Consider the following 22,599-nt stretch of genomic DNA (forward strand, 5'->3'; position numbering starts at 1 on the left):
ACTGTTCCCAAATAGGTACAGTGTGCACAGAGTCCCCAGTCCCCAGAGGTTTGGCAGAGGCTAAAGTTAGATATAACCTTACTCTCTAAAGTGGTAGCTTGCCGAGCAGTAAGGCAGTATCAGAGTACAGTGTAAAACATTTGTTGTACACACTCAGTCAGCAAATGGTCTCACACACTCAAGAACTGAACTCTAGGCCATTGGTTTGCATACAAAAGATATTGTTGTTTTATTTTAGAACCAACAATAGGTATCAAAATATACTTTCTCAGAATGAGATGCTTTAGTTAAATACTTTGCAATAGGCAATTGACTTTTGCAGGTCATAGTTACAGTTTATTGCAATAGGCAACACAATTTGAATCACAATAATACATTGAGCTCAATGGGAATTTTAAGTTATATGCAATTAATTACTTTCAGGATTACTTTTCTAAATCCAGGACTGGATCCTAGATTCAGTCCTGGGACAGTTCTTGGAAACAAGTGAGTAAATTCGTTTTAGTTACTGTTGTGATTTTTAAGCAATATTTTGCTATTTTAAAAGTTGACACTTAGAAACTTTTGCTGATCAAAATACAAACGTTATCCTATGGAAGGAAATTCACTTAGCAGGTAAGTGGGATTATGGTTACTTTTTCTAGGTCAGTGTTGGATCCTAGATCCAGCACTACTGTACCACCTGTAAGCAGTTGAGAAACTGCGTTTAAGTTATACAGGCGATTTTTAAGGAATATTTACATGTTTGCAAAATCGACACTTAGAAGAAATTTCACAGAAAAACAGTCAATGGTTTCCTATGGAAGAAAATTCAAGTTACGGGTAAAGTACGTTCTCGTTACTTTTGTAATCCAGTGCTGGGCTCCTAGGCTCAGTACTGGGACATCTATCTAAAACAGGTAAACAATTACGTTTTCACAGTTGGTACGATTTTTAAAGAATATTTGTAAGTTTCAAAAATCGACACTTAGAAAATTTTCAGCAAAAAGCAGGCAATGATATCCCATGGAAGGAAATTCGTGTTACTGGTAAGTACGGTTAAAATTACTTTTCAGGGTCAGTACCGAGCTCCAAGATGCATCACTGAGGTCCCTCCTGATAACAGGTGAGTAAATCAGAATTCGTTGTTCGGCTGATTTTAGATGAATATTTTAAAGTTCCAAAACTCCACACCACTTAGAAGAATTTCCAAGTGAAACCACTCAATGTTAGCCTATGGAAGAAAAGTGAGTTATCGGCTTTTAGGTAAGTACTCGACTGGCAGAGTTATGGTTCTGGGCATAGACTCAGGGGTCTCCCAGGGGAGTCCCAGCCTACTTGCCAAGCCTTAAACTCCCCTTTTATTACATATAATTTACACCTAAGGTAGGCCCTAGGTAGTCCTAGGTGCATGATGCTATGTAAGTAAAAAATAAGCTATGTACTTTGGTGGTTCGCGTGTCCTGTAAGTACCAAACAGTCTATTTCATTTTTCACTACTGTGAGGTCTACCCTTCTCATAGGTTAGCTCTGTGTATTCCCCTATACTTTTAATTTGGTAATTCCATATCGGAGAGGAGTAGCTTTATTTATTTATTGAAAATCCTACTTACTGGTGAGGTTGGATTTAACTTAACTATTTTAGAAATGCCACTTTTAGAGAGTGAACATTTCTCTGCACTTACTGCTCTATTTGCCTGAAACCTGGCCCCAATACACGTCTGGATTGGGCTGGGTGACAGCAAAATGTGTGCCTTCCCTCTAGAGAGCCACAACACAGGTCACTCAACTGCACCTGGGGGGTGATCTCCGCTCCCCCTCCACCCCCAATAGGTTCAAGAACGATAATTTATGTAAGTAAATACATTATAGCTACAGCTTATAATCATGCGAGTTTAAATCATTTGTTGTTAGATGGTTTAAATATTTGAAAGGATCTGTTTTTAATAGACATTTTACAAAAACCACTGGTATATTTGCTAATTCTGTAAAATTAACACACAACTGCCGTGTCATTGCCAACCACAATGCCGTGACTCAGATTCGAACCGAGGTTGCTGCGGCCACAACGCAGAGTACTAACCACTATACGATCACGGCGAGCTACTTGGGCTCAACGACATACAGTGACATGGAGAATTTATAATTCGGAACACTCAGGGCTGTTCCTGTGATAGGCTGGATGTATTCATTGCTTCCTCATTCCTCATTCAGAGGCTGCGTCTCCTCAGTGGTTGATAGGCTGAAACCGTTTCCTGGCCGCCTGCTTGTGAAATGCCAGGAGTCAAAGATCACACATTACACTTGCGGACCTGTGATGGGACACCAATGCAGAGAAACCCACCTAGCACAGACCTTCTATTCTGTCTATTAGACCTGCATCTTCCCTGCACCTTTCAAGCCATTTGTATGTGAAGCAAGAAAGAGTTAGAGAGTGATCCATCTACACTTTTATAGGGAGGATGTCGCCGTGAGCTCCTCCCAGCTAATCACACGAACAGCAGAAAAGCAAGATAAATACACAGTTGAGGGGTGGGCTGCATGGTTATGTTTTTGAGTAAATATTGAAACTGACCTCAGTGGCTCATTAGCAGAGCTGCGGCTAATGACTGGTGCCAAATCATGATGAAGCAAGCACCATGGCTCGTAGGGGACCCACAACACGCTTTTCTTAGCTCACTGAATTAAAGTATAAACTTCCGCCGTGTGTGAGTGGTAAAGGCTTATTAATATAGTTCCTTTTCCAATTCAAGTCTGACAACAAGAGGCAGGAACCACGTGGCTTCGGAAGCTCAGGAAAGTAGCCACCAACCACAGAGAAAGAGAGAACTGGCAGTATGAGAGGTGGAGAAAACAGAAGCGGGAGCAAGGAGCTCAAATGAGATTGATGGCGTTTAAATAGGGGCGTAAAGGAACAGTTACACAGCTAAGAAATGGGAAAGACAGACTAGGGAAAAAAACACAGAAAGAGCCTGTAGATGAAATTCTCTTCCTGGGACAGCAGGTTAAGAGAAATTACACATGGGGAGGTTAAGCATGTAACACGGGGGAGAATAAAAAAGAAAATGCAGTTTTATGAAGTGTGTTTGCCAATCCAGCCAGCACTTTTGTTCTATTTCTCTCTTTGCGTCTTTTATTGGTAAAGTAACTTTCAAGTGCATGCGCAGGTATGAATGAGAGAGCAACGGTATAATAATTTGAAGCGTTTACACCAGTGCTAAAGTAGGAATGAGGTGTAGCAAAGACATGAAAGAGGTAGCGATAACAAATATGTGGAGAGGCAATAGTGACACAAAAATAAGCCACCTATTTATAAAACTGAAATGGAAGAAATACTAAAGGTTAACTTCTGAAATTGTAGCCGATAATAAAAAGATACTCGTTGTTGGCAGGATTCGAACCTGCTCGGGGATACCCCAATGGATTTCTAGTCCATCGCCTTAACCACTCGGCCACAACAACTTGCTGTAAGCTGCCTACAAATATTTTGTTTGAAAGTTTTGAAGTTTTCCCACATCAAAGTACTGATAGTCTGCAATGCGCTTTTTAAAAACAATGTTTTTTTCATCATGCACGTTCTGTCCTAAAAACAAAAATTGCATGAGTATATCTCTGGATCTGTAAAAGGATACGCTTGCATTCAAACTCTCTTGTGGCACTCAAGTTTTTTGGACCCTGTTGCACTCTGTTTTTGCGCTGCTTTTAGTCTACGACCCATATTACAGAAGTCAACCATCTCTGAGTATTTGGGACTCCTTTGTAAGTGCCTTATCTTTAATCCTTGAAAAGCTCTATAATAAAGGGGTCTGTCAAAGATTGCTTGAATGGAAGATAAAAGAAGGCCCACTTGTCTCACCAAATGCAGTAGAGAAACCTGATGTTTTACTCATGTTATCCTTAGTTCAGTTTTTGTTAGACCTGGCATCCTTAAGGTGGCCTACCAGCAACCTTTTTGCTTTTCACCTCACGTTTTGCTGTATCTTTATGTTGGCCTTAGGACTCTAATCACTTTATCACTACTGTGAGAAAGTGGCTCTGTATATACTGTTCCCAAATAGGTACAGTGTGCACAGAGTCCCCAGTCCCCAGAGGTTTGGCAGAGGCTAAAGTTAGATATAACCTTACTCTCTAAAGTGGTAGCTTGCCGAGCAGTAAGGCAGTATCAGAGTACAGTGTAAAACATTTGTTGTACACACTCAGTCAGCAAATGGTCTCACACACTCAAGAACTGAACTCTAGGCCATTGGTTTGCATACAAAAGATATTGTTGTTTTATTTTAGAACCAACAATAGGTATCAAAATATACTTTCTCAGAATGAGATGCTTTAGTTAAATACTTTGCAATAGGCAATTGACTTTTGCAGGTCATAGTTACAGTTTATTGCAATAGGCAACACAATTTGAATCACAATAATACATTGAGCTCAATGGGAATTTTAAGTTATATGCAATTAATTACTTTCAGGATTACTTTTCTAAATCCAGGACTGGATCCTAGATTCAGTCCTGGGACAGTTCTTGGAAACACGTGAGTAAATTCGTTTTAGTTACTGTTGTGATTTTTAAACAATATTTTGCTATTTTAAAAGTTGACACTTAGAAACTTTTGCTGATCAAATTACCAACGTTATCCTATGGAAGGAAATTCACTTAGCAGGTAAGTGGGATTATGGTTACTTTTTCTAGGTCAGTGTTGGATCCTAGATCCAGCACTACTGTACCACCTGTAAGCAGTTGAGAAACTGCGTTTAAGTTATACAGGCGATTTTTAAGGAATATTTACATGTTTGCAAAATCGACACTTAGAAGAAATTTCACAGAAAAACAGTCAATGGTTTCCTATGGAAGAAAATTCAAGTTACGGGTAAAGTACGTTCTCGTTACTTTTGTAATCCAGTGCTGGGCTCCTAGGCTCAGTACTGGGACATCTATCTAAAACAGGTAAACAATTACGTTTTCACAGTTGGTACGATTTTTAAAGAATATTTGTAAGTTTCAAAAATCGACACTTAGAAAATTTTCAGCAAAAAGCAGGCAATGATATCCCATGGAAGGAAATTCAAGTTACTGGTAAGTACGGTTAAAATTACTTTTCAGGGTCAGTACCGAGCTCCAAGATGCAGCACTGAGGTCTCTCCTGATAACAGGTGAGTAAATCAGAATTCGTTGTTCGGCTGATTTTAGATGAATATTTTAAAGTTCCAAAACTCCACACCACTAGAAGAATTTCCAAGTGAAACCACTCAATGTTAGCCTATGGAGGAAAAGCGAGTTATCGGCTTTTAGGTAAGTACTCGACTGGCAGAGTTATGGTTCTGGGCATAGACTCAGGGGTCTCCCAGGGGAGTCCCAGCCTACTTGCCAAGCCTTAAACTCCCCTTTTATTACATATAATTTACACCTAAGGTAGGCCCTAGGTAGTCCTAAGTGCATGATGCTATGTAAGTAAAAAATAAGATATGTACTTTGGTGGTTCGCGTGTCCTGTAAGTACCAAACAGTCTATTTCATTTTTCACTACTGTGAGGTCTACCCCTCTCATAGGTTAGCTCTGTGTATTCCCCTATACTTTTTATTTGGTAATTCCATATCGGAGAGGAGTAGCTTTATTTATTTATTGAAAATCCTACTTACTGGTGAGGTTGGATTTAACTTTACTATTTTAGAAATGCCACTTTTAGAGAGTGAACATTTCTCTGCACTTACTGCTCTATTTGCCTGAAACCTGGCCCCAATACACGTCTGGATTGGGCTGGGTGACAGCAAAATGTGTGCCTTCCCTCTAGAGAGCCACAACACAGGCCACTCAACTGCACCTGGGGGGTGATCTCCGCTCCCCCTCCACCCCCAATAGGTTCAAGAACGATAATTTATGTAAGTAAATACATTATAGCTACAGCTTATAATCATGCGAGTTTAAATCATTTGTTGTTAGATGGTTTAAATATTTGAAAGGATCTGTTTTTAATAGACATTTTACAAAAACCACTGGTACATTTGCTAATTCTGTAAAATTAACACCCAACTGCCGTGACATTGCCAACCACAATGCCGTGACTCGGATTCGAACCGAGGTTGCTGCGGCCACAACGCAGAGTACTAACCACTATACGATCACGGCGAGCTACTTGGGCTCAACGACATACAGTGACATGGAGAATTTATAATTCGGAACACTCAGGGCTGTTCCTGTGTTAGGCTGGATGTATTCATTGCTTCCTCATTCCTCATTCAGAGGCTGCGTCTCCTCAGTGGTTGATAGGCTGAAACCGTTTCCTGGCCGCCTGCTTGTGAAATGCCAGGAGTCAAAGATCACACATTACACTTGCGGACCTGTGATGGGACACCAATGCAGAGAAACCCACCTGGCACAGACCTTCTATTCTGTCTATTAGACCTGCATCTTCCCTGCACCTTTCAAGCCATTTGTATGTGAAGCAAGAAAGAGTTAGAGAGTGATCCATCTACACTTTTATAGGGAGGATGTCGCCGTGAGCTCCTCCCAGCTAATCACACGAACAGCAGAAAAGCAAGATAAATACACAGTTGAGGGGTGGGCTGCATGGTTATGTTTTTGAGTAAATATTGAAACTGACCTCAGTGGCTCATTAGCAGAGCTGCGGCTAATGACTGGTGCCAAATCATGATGAAGCAAGCACCATGGCTCGTAGGGGACCCACAACACGCTTTTCTTAGCTCACTGAATTAAAGTATAAACTTCCGCCGTGTGTGAGTGGTAAAGGCTTGTTAATATAGTTCCTTTTCCAATTCAAGTCTGACAACAAGAGGCAGGAACCACGTGGCTTCGGAAGCTCAGGAAAGTAGCCACCAACCACAGAGAAAGAGAGAACTGGCAGTATGAGAGGTGGAGAAAACAGAAGCGGGAGCAAGGAGCTCAAATGAGATTGATGGCGTTTAAATAGGGCGCGTAAAGGAACAGTTACACAGCTAAGAAATGGGAAAGACAGACTAGGGAAAAAACACAGAAAGAGCCTGTAGATGAAATTCTCTTCCTGGGACAGCAGGTTAAGAGAAATTACACTTGGGGAGGTTAAGCATGTAACACGGGGGAGAATAAAAAAGAAAATGCAGTTTTATGAAGTGTGTTTGCCAATCCAGCCAGCACTTTTGTTCTATTTCTCTCTTTGCGTCTTTTATTGGTAAAGTAACTTTCAAGTGCATGCGCAGGTATGAATGAGAGAGCAACGGTATAATAATTTGAAGCGTTTACACCAGTGCTAAAGTAGGAATGAGGTGTAGCAAAGACATGAAAGAGGTAGCGATAACAAATATGTGGAGAGGCAATAGTGACACAAAAATAAGCCACCTATTTATAAAACTGAAATGGAAGAAATACTAAAGGTTAACTTCTGAAATTGTAGCCGATAATAAAAAGATACACGTTGTTGGCAGGATTCGAACCTGCGCGGGGATACCCCAACGGATTTCTAGTCCATCGCCTTAACCACTCGGCCACAACAACTTGCTGTAAGCTGCCTACAAATATTTTGTTTGAAAGTTTTGAAGTTTTCCCACATCAAAGTACTGATATTCTGCAATGCGCTTTTTAAAAACAATGTTTTTTTCATCATGCACGTTCTGTCCTAAGAACAAAAATTGCATGAGTATATCTCTGGATCTGTAAAAGGATACGCTTGCATTCAAACTCTCTTGTGGCACTCAAGTTTTTTGGACCCTGTTGCACTCTGTTTTTGCGCTGCTTTTAGTCTACGACCCATATTACAGAAGTCAACCATCTCTGAGTATTTGGGACTCCTTTGTAAGTGCCTTATCTTTAATCCTTGAAAAGCTCTATAATAAAGGGGTCTGTCAAAGATTGCTTGAATGGAAGATAAAAGAAGGCCCACTTGTCTCACCAAATGCAGTAGAGAAACCTGATGTTTTACTCATGTTATCCTTAGTTCAGTTTTTGTTAGACCTGGCATCCTTAAGGTGGCCTACCAGCAACCTTTTTGCTTTTCACCTCAAATTTTGCTGTATCTTTATGTTGGCCTTAGGACTCTAATCACTTTATCACTACTGTGAGAAAGTTGCTCTGTATATACTGTTCCCAAATAGGTACAGTGTTGACAGAGTCCCCAGTCCCCAGAGGTTTGGCAGAGGCTAAAGTTAGATATAACCTTACTCTCTAAAGTAGTATCTTGCCGAGCAGTAAGGCAGTATCAGAGTACAGTGTAAAACATTTGTTGTACACACTCAGTCAGCAAATGGTCTCACACACTCAAGAACTGAACTCTAGGCCATTGGTTTGCATACAAAAGATATTGTTGTTTTATTTTAGAACCAACAATAGGTATCAAAATATACTTTCTCAGAATGAGATGCTTTAGTTAAATACTTTGCAATAGGCAATTGACTTTTGCAGGTCATAGTTACAGTTTATTGCAATAGGCAACACAATTTGAATCACAATAATACATTGAGCTCAATGGGAATTTTAAGTTATATGCAATTAATTACTTTCAGGATTACTTTTCTAAATCCAGGACGGGATCCTAGATTCAGTCCTGGGACAGTTCTTGGAAACAAGTGAGTAAATTCGTTTTAGTTACTGTTGTGATTTTTAAGCAATATTTTGCTATTTTAAAAGTTGACACTTCGAAACTTTTGCTGATCAAATTACCAATGTTATCCTATGGAAGGAAATTCACTTAGCAGGTAAGTGGGGTTATGGTTACTTTTTCTAGGTCAGTGTTGGATCCTAGATCCAGCACTACTGTACCACCTGTAAGCAGTTGAGAAACTGCGTTTAAGTTATACAGGCGATTTTTAAGGAATATTTACATGTTTGCAAAATCGACACTTAGAAGAAATTTCACAGAAAAACAGTCAATGGTTTCCTATGGAAGAAAATTCAAGTTACGGGTAAAGTACGTTCTCGTTACTTTTGTAATCCAGTGCTGGGCTCCTAGGCTCAGTACTGGGACATCTATCTAAAACAGGTAAACAATTACGTTTTCACAGTTGGTACGATTTTTAAAGAATATTTGTAAGTTTCAAAAATCGACACTTAGAAAATTTTCAGCAAAAAGCAGGCAATGATATCCCATGGAAGGAAATTCGAGTTACTGGTAAGTACGGTTAAAATTACTTTTCAGGGTCAGTACTGAGCTCCAAGATGCAGCACTGAGGTCTCTCCTGATAACAGGTGAGTAAATCAGAATTCGTTGTTCGGCTGATTTTAGATGACTATTTTAAAGTTCCAAAACTCCACACCACTTAGAAGAATTTCCAAGTGAATCCACTCACTGTTAGCCTATGGAAGAAAAGTGAGTTATCGGCTTTTAGGTAAGTACTCGACTGGCAGAGTTATGGTTCTGGGCATAGACTCAGGGGTCTCCCAGGGGAGTCCCAGTCTACTTGCCAAGCCTTAAACTCCCCTTTTATTACATATAATTTACACCTAAGGTAGGCCCTAGGTAGTCCTAGGTGCATGATGCTATGTAAGTAAAAAATAAGATATGTACTTTGGTGGTTCGCGTGTCCTGTAAGTACCAAACAGTCTATTTCATTTTTCACTACTGTGAGGTCTACCCCTCTCATAGGTTAGCTCTGTGTATTCCCCTATACTTTTTATTTGGTAATTCCATATCGGAGAGGAGTAGCTATATTTATTTATTGAAAATCCTACTTACTGGTGAGGTTGGATTTAACTTTACTATTTTAGAAATGCCACTTTTAGAGAGTGAACATGTCTCTGCACTTACTGCTCTATTTGCCTGAAACCTGACCCCAATACACGTCTGGATTGGGCTGGGTGACAGCAAAATTTGTGCCTTCCCTCTAGAGAGCCACAACACAGGTCACTCAACTGCACCTGGGGGGTGAGCTCCGCTCCCCCTCCACCCCCAATAGGTTCAAGAACGATAATTTATGTAAGTAAATACATTATAGTTACAGCTTATAATCATGCGAGTTTAAATCATTTGTTGTTAGATGGTTTAAATATTTGAAAGGATCTGTTTTTAATACACATTTTACAAAAACCACTGGTACATTTGCTAATTCTGTAAAATTAACACCCAACTGCCGTGACATTGCCAACCACAATGCCATGACTCGGATTCGAACCGAGGTTGCTGCGGCCACAACGCAGAGTACTAACCACTATACGATCACGGCGAGCTACTTGGGCTCAACGACATACAGTGACATGGAGAATTTATAATTCGGAACACTCAGGGCTGTTCCTGTGATAGGCTGGATGTATTCATTGCTTCCTCATTCCTCATTCAGAGGCTGCGTCTCCTCAGTGGTTGATAGGCTGAAACCGTTTCCTGGCCGCCTGCTTGTGAAATGCCAGGAGTCAAAGATCACACATTACACTTGCGGACCTGTGATGGGACACCAATGCAGAGAAACCCACCTGGCACAGACCTTCTATTCTGTCTATTAGACCTGCATCTTCCCTGCACCTTTCAAGCCATTTGTATGTGAAGCAAGAAAGAGTTAGAGAGTGATCCATCTACACTTTTATAGGGAGGATGTCGCCGTGAGCTCCTCCCAGCTAATCACACGAACAGCAGAAAAGCAAGATAAATACACAGTTGAGGGGTGGGCTGCATGGTTATGTTTTTGAGTAAATATTGAAACTGACCTCAGTGGCTCATTAGCAGAGCTGCGGCTAATGACTGGTGCCAAATCATGATGAAGCAAGCACCATGGCTCGTAGGGGACCCACAACACGCTTTTCTTAGCTCACTGAATTAAAGTATAAACTTCCGCCATGTGTGAGTGGTAAAGGCTTGTTAATATGGTTCCTTTTCCAATTCAAGTCTGACAACAAGAGGCAGGAACCACGTGGCTTCGGAAGCTCAGGAAAGTAGCCACCAACCACAGAGAAAGAGAGAACTGGCAGTATGAGAGGTGGAGAAAACAGAAGCGGGAGCAAGGAGCTCAAATGAGATTGATGGCGTTTAAATAGAGCGCGTAAAGGAACAGTTACACAGCTAAGAAATGGGAAAGACAGACTAGGGAAAAAAACACCGAAAGAGCCTGTAGATGAAATTCTCTTCCTGGGACAGCAGGTTAAGAGAAATTACACATGGGGAGGTTAAGCATGTAACACGGGGGAGAATAAAAAAGAAAATGCAGTTTTATGAAGTGTGTTTGCCAATCCAGCCAGCACTTTTGTTCTATTTCTCTCTTTGCGTCTTTTATTGGTAAAGTAACTTTCAAGTGCATGCGCAGGTATGAATGAGAGAGCAACCGTATAATAATTTGAAGCGTTTACACCAGTGCTAAAGTAGGAATGAGGTGTAACAAAGACATGAAAGAGATAGCGATAACAAATATGTGGAAAGGCAATAGTGACACAAAAATAAGCCACCTATTTATAAAACTGAAATGGAAGAAATACTAAAGGTTAACTTCTGAAATTGTAGCCGATAATAAAAAGATTCTCGTTGTTGGCAGGATTCGAACCTGCGCGGGGATACCCCAATGGATTTCTAGTCCATCGCCTTAACCACTCGGCCACAACAACTTGCTGTAAGCTGCCTACAAATATTTTGTTTGAAAGTTTTGAAGTTTTCCCACATCAAAGTACTGATATTCTGCAATGCGCTTTTTAAAAACAATGTTTTTTTCATCATGCACGTTCTGTCCTAAAAACAAAAATTGCATGAGTATATCTCTGGATCTGTAAAAGGATACGCTTGCATTCAAACTCTCTTGTGGCACTCAAGTTTTTTGGACCCTGTTGCACTCTGTTTTTGCGCTGCTTTTAGTCTACGACCCATATTACAGAAGTCAACCATCTCTGAGTATTTGGGACTCCTTTGTAAGTGCCTTATCTTTAATCCTTGAAAAGCTCTATAATAAAGGGGTCTGTCAAAGATTGCTTGAATGGAAGATAAAAGAAGGCCCACTTGTCTCACCAAATGCAGTAGAGAAACCTGATGTTTTACTCATGTTATCCTTAGTTCAGTGTTTGTTAGACCTGGCATCCTTAAGGTGGCCTACCAGCAACCTTTTTGCTTTTCACCTCACGTTTTGCTGTATCTTTATGTTGGCCTTAGGACTCTAATCACTTTATCACTACTGTGAGAAAGTGGCTCTGTATATACTGTTCCCAAATAGGTACAGTGTGCACAGAGTCCCCAGTCCCCAGAGGTTTGGCAGAGGCTAAAGTTAGATATAACCTTACTCTCTAAAGTGGTAGCTTGCCGAGCAGTAAGGCAGTATCAGAGTACAGTGTAAAACATTTGTTGTACACACTCAGTCAGCAAATGGTCTCACACACTCAAGAACTGAACTCTAGGCCATTGGTTTGCATACAAAAGATATTGTTGTTTTATTTTAGAACCAACAATAGTTATCAAAATATACTTTCTCAGAATGAGATGCTTTAGTTAAATACTTTGCAATAGGCAATTGACTTTTGCAGGTCATAGTTACAGTTTATTGCAATAGGCAACACAATTTGAATCACAATAATACATTGAGCTCAATGGGAATTTTAAGTTATATGCAATTAATTACTTTCAGGATTACTTTTCTAAATCCAGGACTGGATCCTAGATTCAGTCCTGGGACAGTTCTTGGAAACAAGTGAGTAAATTCGTTTTAGTTACTGTTGTGATTTTTAAGCAATATTTTGCTATTTTAAAAGTTGACACTTAGAAACTTTTGCTGATCAAATTACCAATGTTATCCTATGGAAGGAAATTCACTTAGCAGGTAAGTGGGGTTATGGTTACTTTTTCTAGGTCAGTGTTGGATCCTAGATCCAGCACTACTGTACCACCTGTAAGCAGTTGAGAAACTGCGTTTAAGTTATACAGGCGATTTTTAAGTAATATTTACATGTTTGCAAAATCGACACTTAGAAGAAATTTCACAGAAAAACAGTCAATGGTTTCCTATGGAAGAAAATTCAAGTTACGGGTAAAGTACGTTCTCGTTACTTTTGTAATCCAGTGCTGGGCTCCTAGGCTCAGTACTGGGACATCTATCTAAAACAGGTAAACAATTACGTTTTCACAGTTGGTACGATTTTTAAAGAATATTTGTAAGTTTCAAAAATCGACACTTAGAAAATTTTCAGCAAAAAGCAGGCAATGATATCCCATGGAAGGAAATTCGAGTTACTGGTAAGTACGGCTAAAATTACTTTTCAGGGTCAGTACTGAGCTCCAAGATGCAGCACTGAGGTCTCTCCTGATAACAGGTGAGTAAATCAGAATTCGTTGTTCGGCTGATTTTAGATGAATATTTTAAAGTTCCAAAACTCCACACCACTTAGAAGAATTTCCAAGTGAAACCACTCAATGTTAGCCTATGGAAGAAAAGTGAGTTATCGGCTTTTAGGTAAGTACTCGACTGGCAGAGTTATGGTTCTGGGCATAGACTCAGGGGTCTCCCAGGGGAGTCCCAGCCTACTTGCCAAGCCTTAAACTCCCCTTTAATTACATATAATTTACACCTAAGGTAGGCCCTAGGTAGTCCTAGGTGCATGATGCTATGTAAGTAAAAAATAAGATATGTACTTTGGTGGTTCGCGTGTCCTGTAAGTACCAAACAGTCTATTTCATTTTTCACTACTGTGAGGTCTACCCCTCTCATAGGTTAGCTCTGTGTATTCCCCTATACTTTTTATTTGTTAATTCCATATCGGAGAGGAGTAGCTTTATTTATTTATTGAAAATCCTACTTACTGGTGAGGTTGGATTTAACTTTACTATTTTAGAAATGCCACTTTTAGAGAGTGAACATGTCTCTGCACTTACTGCTCTATTTGCCTGAAACCTGGCCCCAATACACGTCTGGATTGGGCTGGGTGACAGCAAAATTTGTGCCTTCCCTCTAGAGAGCCACAACACAGGTCACTCAACTGCACCTGGGGGGTGAGCTCCGCTCCCCCTCCACCCCCAATAGGTTCAAGAACGATAATTTATGTAAGTAAATACATTATAGCTACAGCTTATAATCATGCGAGTTTAAATCATTTGTTGTTAGATGGTTTAAATATTTGAAAGGATCTGTTTTTAATAGACATTTTACAAAAACCACTGGTACATTTGCTAATTCTGTAAAATTAACACCCAACTGCCGTGACATTGCCAACCACAATGCTGTGACTTGGATTCGAACCGAGGTTGCTGCGGCCACAACGCAGAGTACTAACCACTATACGATCACGGCGAGCTACTTGGGCTCAACGACATACAGTGACATGGAGAATTTATAATTCGGAACACTCAGGGCTGTTCCTGTGATAGGCTGGATGTATTCATTGCTTCCTCATTCCTCATTCAGAGGCTGCGTCTCCTCAGTGGTTGATAGGCTGAAACCGTTTCCTGGCCGCCTGCTTGTGAAATGCCAGGAGTCAAAGATCACACATTACACTTGCGGACCTGTGATGGGACACCAATGCAGAGAAACCCACCTGGCACAGACCTTCTATTCTGTCTATTAGACCTGCATCTTCCCTGCACCTTTCAAGCCATTTGTATGTGAAGCAAGAAAGAGTTAGAGAGTGATCCATCTACACTTTTATAGGGAGGATGTCGCCGTGAGCTCCTCCCAGCTAATCACACGAACAGCAGAAAAGCAAGATAAATACACAGTTGAGGGGTGGGCTGCATGGTTATGTTTTTGAGTAAATATTGAAACTGACCTCAGTGGCTCATTAGCAGAGCTGCGGCTAATGACTGGTGCCAAATCATGATGAAGCAAGCACCATGGCTCGTAGGGGACCCACAACACGCTTTTCTTAGCTCACTGAATTAAAGTATAAACTTCCGCCGTGTGTGAGTGGTAAAGGCTTGTTAATATAGTTCCTTTTCCAATTCAAGTCTGACAACAAGAGGCAGGAACCACGTGGCTTCGGAAGCTCAGGAAAGTAGCCACCAACCACAGAGAAAGAGAGAACTGGCAGTATGAGAGGTGGAGAAAACAGAAGCGGGAGCAAGGAGCTCAAATGAGATTGATGGCGTTTAAATAGAGCACGTAAAGGAACAGTTACACAGCTAAGAAATGGGAAAGACAGACTAGGGAAAAGAACACAGAAAGAGCCTGTAGATGAAATTCTCTTCCTGGGACAGCAGGTTAAGAGAAATTACACATGGGGAGGTTAAGCATGTAACACGGGGGAGAATAAAAAAGAAAATGCAGTTTTATGAAGTGTGTTTGCCAATCCAGCCAGCACTTTTGTTCTATTTCTCTCTTTGCGTCTTTTATTGGTAAAGTAACTTTCAAGTGCATGCGCAGGTATGAATGAGAGAGCAACGGTATAATAATTTGAAGCGTTTACACCAGTGCTAAAGTAGGAATGAGGTGTAGCAAAGACATGAAAGAGGTAGCGATAACAAATATGTGGAGAGGCAATAGTGACACAAAAATAAGCCACCTATTTATAAAACTGAAATGGAAGAAATACTAAAGGTTAACTTCTGAAATTGTAGCCGATAATAAAAAGATTCTCGTTGTTGGCAGGATTCGAACCTGCACGGGGATACCCCAATGGATTTCTAGTCCATCGCCTTAACCACTCGGCCACAACAACTTGCTGTAAGCTGCCTACAAATATTTTGTTTGAAAGTTTTGAAGTTTTCCCACATCAAAGTACTGATATTCTGCAATGCGCTTTTTAAAAACAATGTTTTTTTCATCATGCACGTTCTGTCCTAAAAACAAAAATTGCATGAGTATATCTCTGGATCTGTAAAAGGATACGCTTGCATTCAAACTCTCTTGTGGCACTCAAGTTTTTTGGACCCTGTTGCACTCTGTTTTTGCGCTGCTTTTAGTCTACGACCCATATTACAGAAGTCAACCATCTCTGAGTATTTGGGACTCCTTTGTAAGTGCCTTATCTTTAATCCTTGAAAAGCTCTATAATAAAGGGGTCTGTCAAAGATTGCTTGAATGGAAGATAAAAGAAGGCCCACTTGTCTCACCAAATGCAGTAGAGAAACCTGATGTTTTACTCATGTTATCCTTAGTTCAGTGTTTGTTAGACCTGGCATCCTTAAGGTGGCCTACCAGCAACCTTTTTGCTTTTCACCTCACGTTTTGCTGTATCTTTATGTTGGCCTTAGGACTCTAATCACTTTATCACTACTGTGAGAAAGTGGCTCTGTATATACTGTTCCCAAATAGGTACAGTGTGCACAGAGTCCCCAGTCCCCAGAGGTTTGGCAGAGGCTAAAGTTAGATATAACCTTACTCTCTAAAGTGGTAGCTTGCCGAGCAGTAAGGCAGTATCAGAGTACAGTGTAAAACATTTGTTGTACACACTCAGTCAGCAAATGGTCTCACACACTCAAGAACTGAACTCTAGGCCATTGGTTTGCATACAAAAGATATTGTTGTTTTATTTTAGAACCAACAATAGGTATCAAAATATACTTTCTCCGAATGAGATGCTTTAGTTAAATACTTTGCAATAGGCAATTGACTTTTGCAGGTCATAGTTACAGTTTATTGCAATAGGCAACACAATTTGAATCACAATAATACATTGAGCTCAATGGGAATTTTAAGTTATATGCAATTAATTACTTTCAGGATTACTTTTCTAAATCCAGGACTGGATCCTAGATTCAGTCCTGGGACAGTTCTTGGAAACAAGTGAGTAAATTCGTTTTAGTTACGGTTGTGATTTTTAAGCAATATTTTGCTATTTTAAAAGTTGACACTTAGAAACTTTTGCTGATCAAATTACCAATGTTATCCTATGGAAGGAAATTCACTTAGCAGGTAAGTGGGGTTATGGTTACTTTTTCTAGGTCAGTGTTGGATCCTAGATCCAGCACTACTGTACCACCTGTAAGCAGTTGAGAAACTGCGTTTAAGTTATACAGGCGATTTTTAAGTAATATTTACATGTTTGCAAAATCGACACTTAGAAGAAATTTCACAGAAAAACAGTCAATGGTTTCCTATGGAAGAAAATTCAAGTTACGGGTAAAGTACGTTCTCGTTACTTTTGTAATCCAGTGCTGGGCTCCTAGGCTCAGTACTGGGACATCTATCTAAAACAGGTAAACAATTACGTTTTCACAGTTGGTACGATTTTTAAAGAATATTTGTAAGTTTCAAAAATCGACACTTAGAAAATTTTCAGCAAAAAGCAGGCAATGATATCCCATGGAAGGAAATTCGAGTTACTGGTAAGTACGGTTAAAATTACTTTTCAGGGTCAGTACTGAGCTCCAAGATGCAGCACTGAGCTCTCTCCTGATAACAGGTGAGTAAATCAGAATTCGTTGTTCGGCTGATTTTAGATGAATATTTTAAAGTTCCAAAACTCCACACCACTTAGAAGAATTTCCAAGTGAAACCACTCAATGTTAGCCTATGGAAGAAAAGTGAGTTATCGGCTTTTAGGTAAGTACTCGACTGGCAGAGTTATGGTTCTGGGCATAGACTCAGGGGTCTCCCAGGGGAGTCCCAGCCTACTTGCCAAGCCTTAAACTCCCCTTTTATTACATATAATTTACACCTAAGGTAGGCCCTAGGTAGTCCTAGGTGCATGATGCTATGTAAGTAAAAAATAAGATATGTACTTTGGTGGTTCGCGTGTCCTGTAAGTACCAAACAGTCTATTTCATTTTTCACTACTGTGAGGTCTACCCCTCTCATAGGTTAGCTCTGTGTATTCCCCTATACTTTTTATTTGGTAATTCGATATCGGAGAGGAGTAGCTTTATTTATTTATTGAAAATCCTACTTACTGGTGAGGTTGGATTTAACTTTACTATTTTAGAAATGCCACTTTTAGAGAGTGAACATGTCTCTGCACTTACTGCTCTATTTGCCTGAAACCTGGCCCCAATACACGTCTGGATTGGGCTGGGTGACAGCAAAATTTGTGCCTTCCCTCTAGAGAGCCACAACACAGGTCACTCAACTGCACCTGGGGGGTGAGCTCCGCTCCCCCTCCACCCCCAATAGGTTCAAGAACGATAATTTATGTAAGTAAATACATTATAGCTACAGCTTATAATCATGCGAGTTTAAATCATTTGTTGTTAGATGGTTTAAATATTTGAAAGGATCTGTTTTTAATAGACATTTTACAAAAACCACTGGTACATTTGCTAATTCTGTAAAATTAACACCCAACTGCCGTGACATTGCCAACCACAATGCCGTGACTCGGATTCGAGCCAAGGTTGCTGCGGCCATAACGCAGAGTACTAACCACTATACGATCACGGCGAGCTACTTGGGCTCAACGACATACAGTGACATGGAGAATTTATAATTCGGAACACTCAGGGCTGTTCCTGTGATAGGCTGGATGTATTCATTGCTTCCTCATTCCTCATTCAGAGGCTGCGTCTCCTCAGTGGTTGATAGGCTGAAACCGTTTCCTGGCCGCCTGCTTGTGAAATGCCAGGAGTCAAAGATCACACATTACACTTGCGGACCTGTGATGGGACACCAATGCAGAGAAACCCACCTGGCACAGACCTTCTATTCTGTCTATTAGACCTGCATCTTCCCTGCACCTTTCAAGCCATTTGTATGTGAAGCAAGAAAGAGTTAGAGAGTGATCCATCTACACTTTTATAGGGAGGATGTCGCCGTGAGCTCCTCCCAGCTAATCACACGAACAGCAGAAAAGCAAGATAAATACACAGTTGAGGGGTGGGCTGCATGGTTATGTTTTTGAGTAAATATTGAAACTGACCTCAGTGGCTCATTAGCAGAGCTGCGGCTAATGACTGGTGCCAAATCATGATGAAGCAAGCACCATGGCTCGTAGGGGACCCACAACACGCTTTTCTTAGCTCACTGAATTAAAGTATAAACTTCCGCCGTGTGTGAGTGGTAAAGGCTTGTTAATATAGTTCCTTTTCCAATTCAAGTCTGACAACAAGAGGCAGGAACCACGTGGCTTCGGAAGCTCAGGAAAGTAGCCACCAACCACAGAGAAAGAGAGAACTGGCAGTATGAGAGGTGGAGAAAACAGAAGCGGGAGCAAGGAGCTCAAATGAGATTGATGGCGTTTAAATAGAGCGCGTAAAGGAACAGTTACACAGCTAAGAAATGGGAAAGACAGACTAGGGAAAAAAACACAGAAAGAGCCTGTACATGAAATTCTATTCCTGGGACAGCAGGTTAAGAGAAATTACACATGGGGAGGTTAAGCATGTAACACGGGGGAGAATAAAAAAGAAAATGCAGTTTTATGAAGTGTGTTTGCCAATCCAGCCAGCACTTTTGTTCTATTTCTCTCTTTGCGTCTTTTATTGGTAAAGTAACTTTCAAGTGCATGCGCAGGTATGAATGAGAGAGCAACGGTATAATAATTTGAAGCGTTTACACCAGTGCTAAAGTAGGAATGAGGTGTAGCAAAGACATGAAAGAGGTAGCGATAACAAATATGTGGAGAGGCAATAGTGACACAAAAATAAGCCACCTATTTATAAAACTGAAATGGAAGAAATACTAAAGGTTAACTTCTGAAATTGTAGCCGATAATAAAAAGATTCTCGTTGTTGGCAGGATTCGAACCTGCGCGGGGATACCCCAATGGATTTCTAGTCCATCGCCTTAACCACTCGGCCACAACAACTTGCTGTAAGCTGCCTACAAATATTTTGTTTGAAAGTTTTGAAGTTTTCCCACATCAAAGTACTGATATTCTGCAATGCGCTTTTTAAAAACAATGTTTTTTTCATCATGCACATTCTGTCCTAAAAACAAAAATTGCATGAGTATATCTCTGGATCTGTAAAAGGATACGCTTGCATTCAAACTCTCTTGTGGCACTCAAGTTTTTTGGACCCTGTTGCACTCTGTTTTTGCACTGCTTTTAGTCTACGACCCATATTACAGAAGTCAACCATCTCTGATTATTTGGGACTCCTTTGTAAGTGCCTTATCTTTAATCCTTGAAAAGCTCTATAATAAAGGGGTCTGTCAAAGATTGCTTGAATGGAAGATAAAAGAAGGCCCACTTGTCTCACCAAATGCAGTAGAGAAACCTGATGTTTTACTCATGTTATCCTTAGTTCAGTTTTTGTTAGACCTGGCATCCTTAAGGTGGCCTACCAGCAACCTTTTTGCTTTTCACCTCACGTTTTGCTGTATCTTTATGTTGGCCGTAGGACTCTAATCACTTTATCACTACTGTGAGAAAGTGGCTCTATATATACTGTTCCCAAATAGGTACAGTGTGCACAGAGTCCCCAGTCCCCAGAGGTTTGGCAGAGGCTAAAGTTAGATATAACCTTACTCTCTAAAGTGGTAGCTTGCCGAGCAGTAAGGCAGTATCAGAGTACAGTGTAAAACATTTGTTGTACACACTCAGTCAGCAAATGGTCTCACACACTCAAGAACTGAACTCTAGGCCATTGGTTTGCATACAAAAGATATTGTTGTTTTATTTTAGAACCAACAATAGGTATCAAAATATACTTTCTCAGAATGAGATGCTTTAGTTAAATACTTTGCAATAGGCAATTGACTTTTGCAGGTCATAGTTACAGTTTATTGCAATAGGCAACACAATTTGAATCACAACAATACATTGAGCTCAATGGGAATTTTAAGTTATATGCAATTAATTACTTTCAGGATTACTTTTCTAAATCCAGGACTGGATCCTAGATTCAGTCCTGGGACAGTTCTTGGAAACAAGTGAGTAAATTCGTTTTAGTTACTGTTGTGATTTTTAAGCAATATTTTGCTATTTTAAAAGTTGACACTTAGAAACTTTTGCTGATCAAATTACCAATGTTATCCTATGGAAGGAAATTCACTTAGCAGGTAAGTGGGGTTATGGTTACGTTTTCTAGGTCAGTGTTGGATCCTAGATCCAGCACTACTGTACCACCTGTAAGCAGTTGAGAAACTGCGTTTAAGTTATACAGGCGATTTTTAAGGAATATTTACATGTTTGCAAAATCGACACTTAGAAGAAATTTCACAGAAAAACAGTCAATGGTTTCCTATGGAAGAAAATTCAAGTTACGGGTAAAGTACGTTCTCGTTACTTTTGTAATCCAGTGCTGGGCTCCTAGGCTCAGTACTGGGACATCTATCTAAAACAGGTAAACAATTACGTTTTCACAGTTGGTACGATTTTTAAAGAATATTTGTAAGTTTCAAAAATCGACACTTAGAAAATTTTCAGCAAAAAGCAGGCAATGATATCCCATGGAAGGAAATTCGAGTTACTGGTAAGTACGGTTAAAATTACTTTTCAGGGTCAGTACTGAGCTCCAAGATGCAGCACTGAGGTCTCTCCTGATAACAGGTGAGTAAATCAGAATTCGTTGTTCGGCTGATTTTAGATGAATATTTTAAAGTTCCAAAACTCCACACCACTTAGAAGAATTTCCAAGTGAAACCACTCAATGTTAGCCTATGGAAGAAAAGTGAGTTATCGGCTTTTAGGTAAGTACTCGACTGGCAGAGTTATGGTTCTGGGCATAGACTCAGGGGTCTCCCAGGGGAGTCCCAGCCTACTTGCCAAGCCTTAAACTCCCCTTTTATTACATATAATTTACACCTAAGGTAGGCCCTAGGTAGTCCTAGGTGCATGATGCTATGTAAGTAAAAAATAAGATATGTACTTTGGTGGTTCGCGTGTCCTGTAAGTACCAAACAGTCTATTTCATTTTTCACTACTGTGAGGTCTACCCCTCTCATAGGTTAGCTCTGTGTATTCCCCTATACTTTTTATTTGGTAATTCCATATCGGAGAGGAGTAGCTTTATTTATTTATTGAAAATCCTACTTACTGGTGAGGTTGGATTTAACTTTACTATTTTAGAAATGCCACTTTTAGAGAGTGAACATGTCTCTGCACTTACTGCTCTATTTGCCTGAAACCTGGCCCCAATACACGTCTGGATTGGGCTGGGTGACAGCAAAATTTGTGCCTTCCCTCTAGAGAGCCACAACACAGGTCACTCAACTGCACCTGGGGGGTGAGCTCCGCTCCCCCTCCACCCCCAATAGGTTCAAGAACGATAATTTATGTAAGTAAATACATTATAGCTACAGCTTATAATCATGCGAGTTTAAATCATTTGTTGTTAGATGGTTTAAATATTTGAAAGGATCTGTTTTTAATAGACTTTTTACAAAAACCACTGGTACATTTGCTAATTCTGTAAAATTAACACCCAACTGCCGTGACATTGCCAACCACAATGCCGTGACTCGGATTCGAGCCAAGGTTGCTGCGGCCACAACGCAGAGTACTAACCACTATACGATCACGGCGAGCTACTTGGGCTCAACGACATATAGTGACATGGAGAATTTATAATTCGGAACACTCAGGGCTGTTCCTGTGATAGGCTGGATGTATTCATTGCTTCCTCATTCCTCATTCAGAGGCTGCGTCTCCTCAGTGGTTGATAGGCTGAAACCGTTTCCTGGCCGCCTGCTTGTGAAATGCCAGGAGTCAAAGATCACACATTACACTTGCGGACCTGTGATGGGACACCAATGCAGAGAAACCCACCTGGCACAGACCTTCTATTCTGTCTATTAGACCTGCATCTTCCCTGCACCTTTCAAGCCATTTGTATGTGAAGCAAGAAAGAGTTAGAGAGTGATCCATCTACACTTTTATAGGGAGGATGTCGCCGTGAGCTCCTCCCAGCTAATCACACGAACAGCAGAAAA

At 40.4% G+C, this 22,599-nt stretch overlaps 7 non-coding genes across 7 annotated transcripts; all 7 read right to left on the minus strand.

Moving 5' to 3' along the window:
- Positions 1–3,359: 3,359 nt before the first annotated feature.
- TRNAS-AGA (transfer RNA serine (anticodon AGA)) lies at positions 3,360–3,441 on the minus strand. The gene has a single exon. It is a non-coding gene; the product is annotated as a tRNA-Ser (tRNA).
- A 2,587-nt stretch (positions 3,442–6,028) lies between these two features.
- TRNAH-GUG (transfer RNA histidin (anticodon GUG)) lies at positions 6,029–6,100 on the minus strand. The gene has a single exon. It is a non-coding gene; the product is annotated as a tRNA-His (tRNA).
- A 1,280-nt stretch (positions 6,101–7,380) lies between these two features.
- Positions 7,381–7,462, minus strand: TRNAS-AGA (transfer RNA serine (anticodon AGA)). The gene has a single exon. It is a non-coding gene; the product is annotated as a tRNA-Ser (tRNA).
- Positions 7,463–10,050: 2,588 nt separating this feature from the next.
- On the minus strand, positions 10,051–10,122 carry TRNAH-GUG (transfer RNA histidin (anticodon GUG)). The gene has a single exon. It is a non-coding gene; the product is annotated as a tRNA-His (tRNA).
- A 1,281-nt stretch (positions 10,123–11,403) lies between these two features.
- On the minus strand, positions 11,404–11,485 carry TRNAS-AGA (transfer RNA serine (anticodon AGA)). The gene has a single exon. It is a non-coding gene; the product is annotated as a tRNA-Ser (tRNA).
- Positions 11,486–15,426: 3,941 nt separating this feature from the next.
- TRNAS-AGA (transfer RNA serine (anticodon AGA)) lies at positions 15,427–15,508 on the minus strand. Its single transcript has one exon. It is a non-coding gene; the product is annotated as a tRNA-Ser (tRNA).
- A 3,941-nt stretch (positions 15,509–19,449) lies between these two features.
- TRNAS-AGA (transfer RNA serine (anticodon AGA)) lies at positions 19,450–19,531 on the minus strand. The gene has a single exon. It is a non-coding gene; the product is annotated as a tRNA-Ser (tRNA).
- Between the last annotated feature and the right edge of the window lie 3,068 nt (positions 19,532–22,599).

The sequence above is a fragment of the Triturus cristatus genome, chromosome 12 (assembly GCF_964204655.1).
Source record: "Triturus cristatus chromosome 12, aTriCri1.1, whole genome shotgun sequence".
Classification (NCBI taxonomy): Eukaryota; Metazoa; Chordata; class Amphibia; order Caudata; family Salamandridae; genus Triturus; species Triturus cristatus.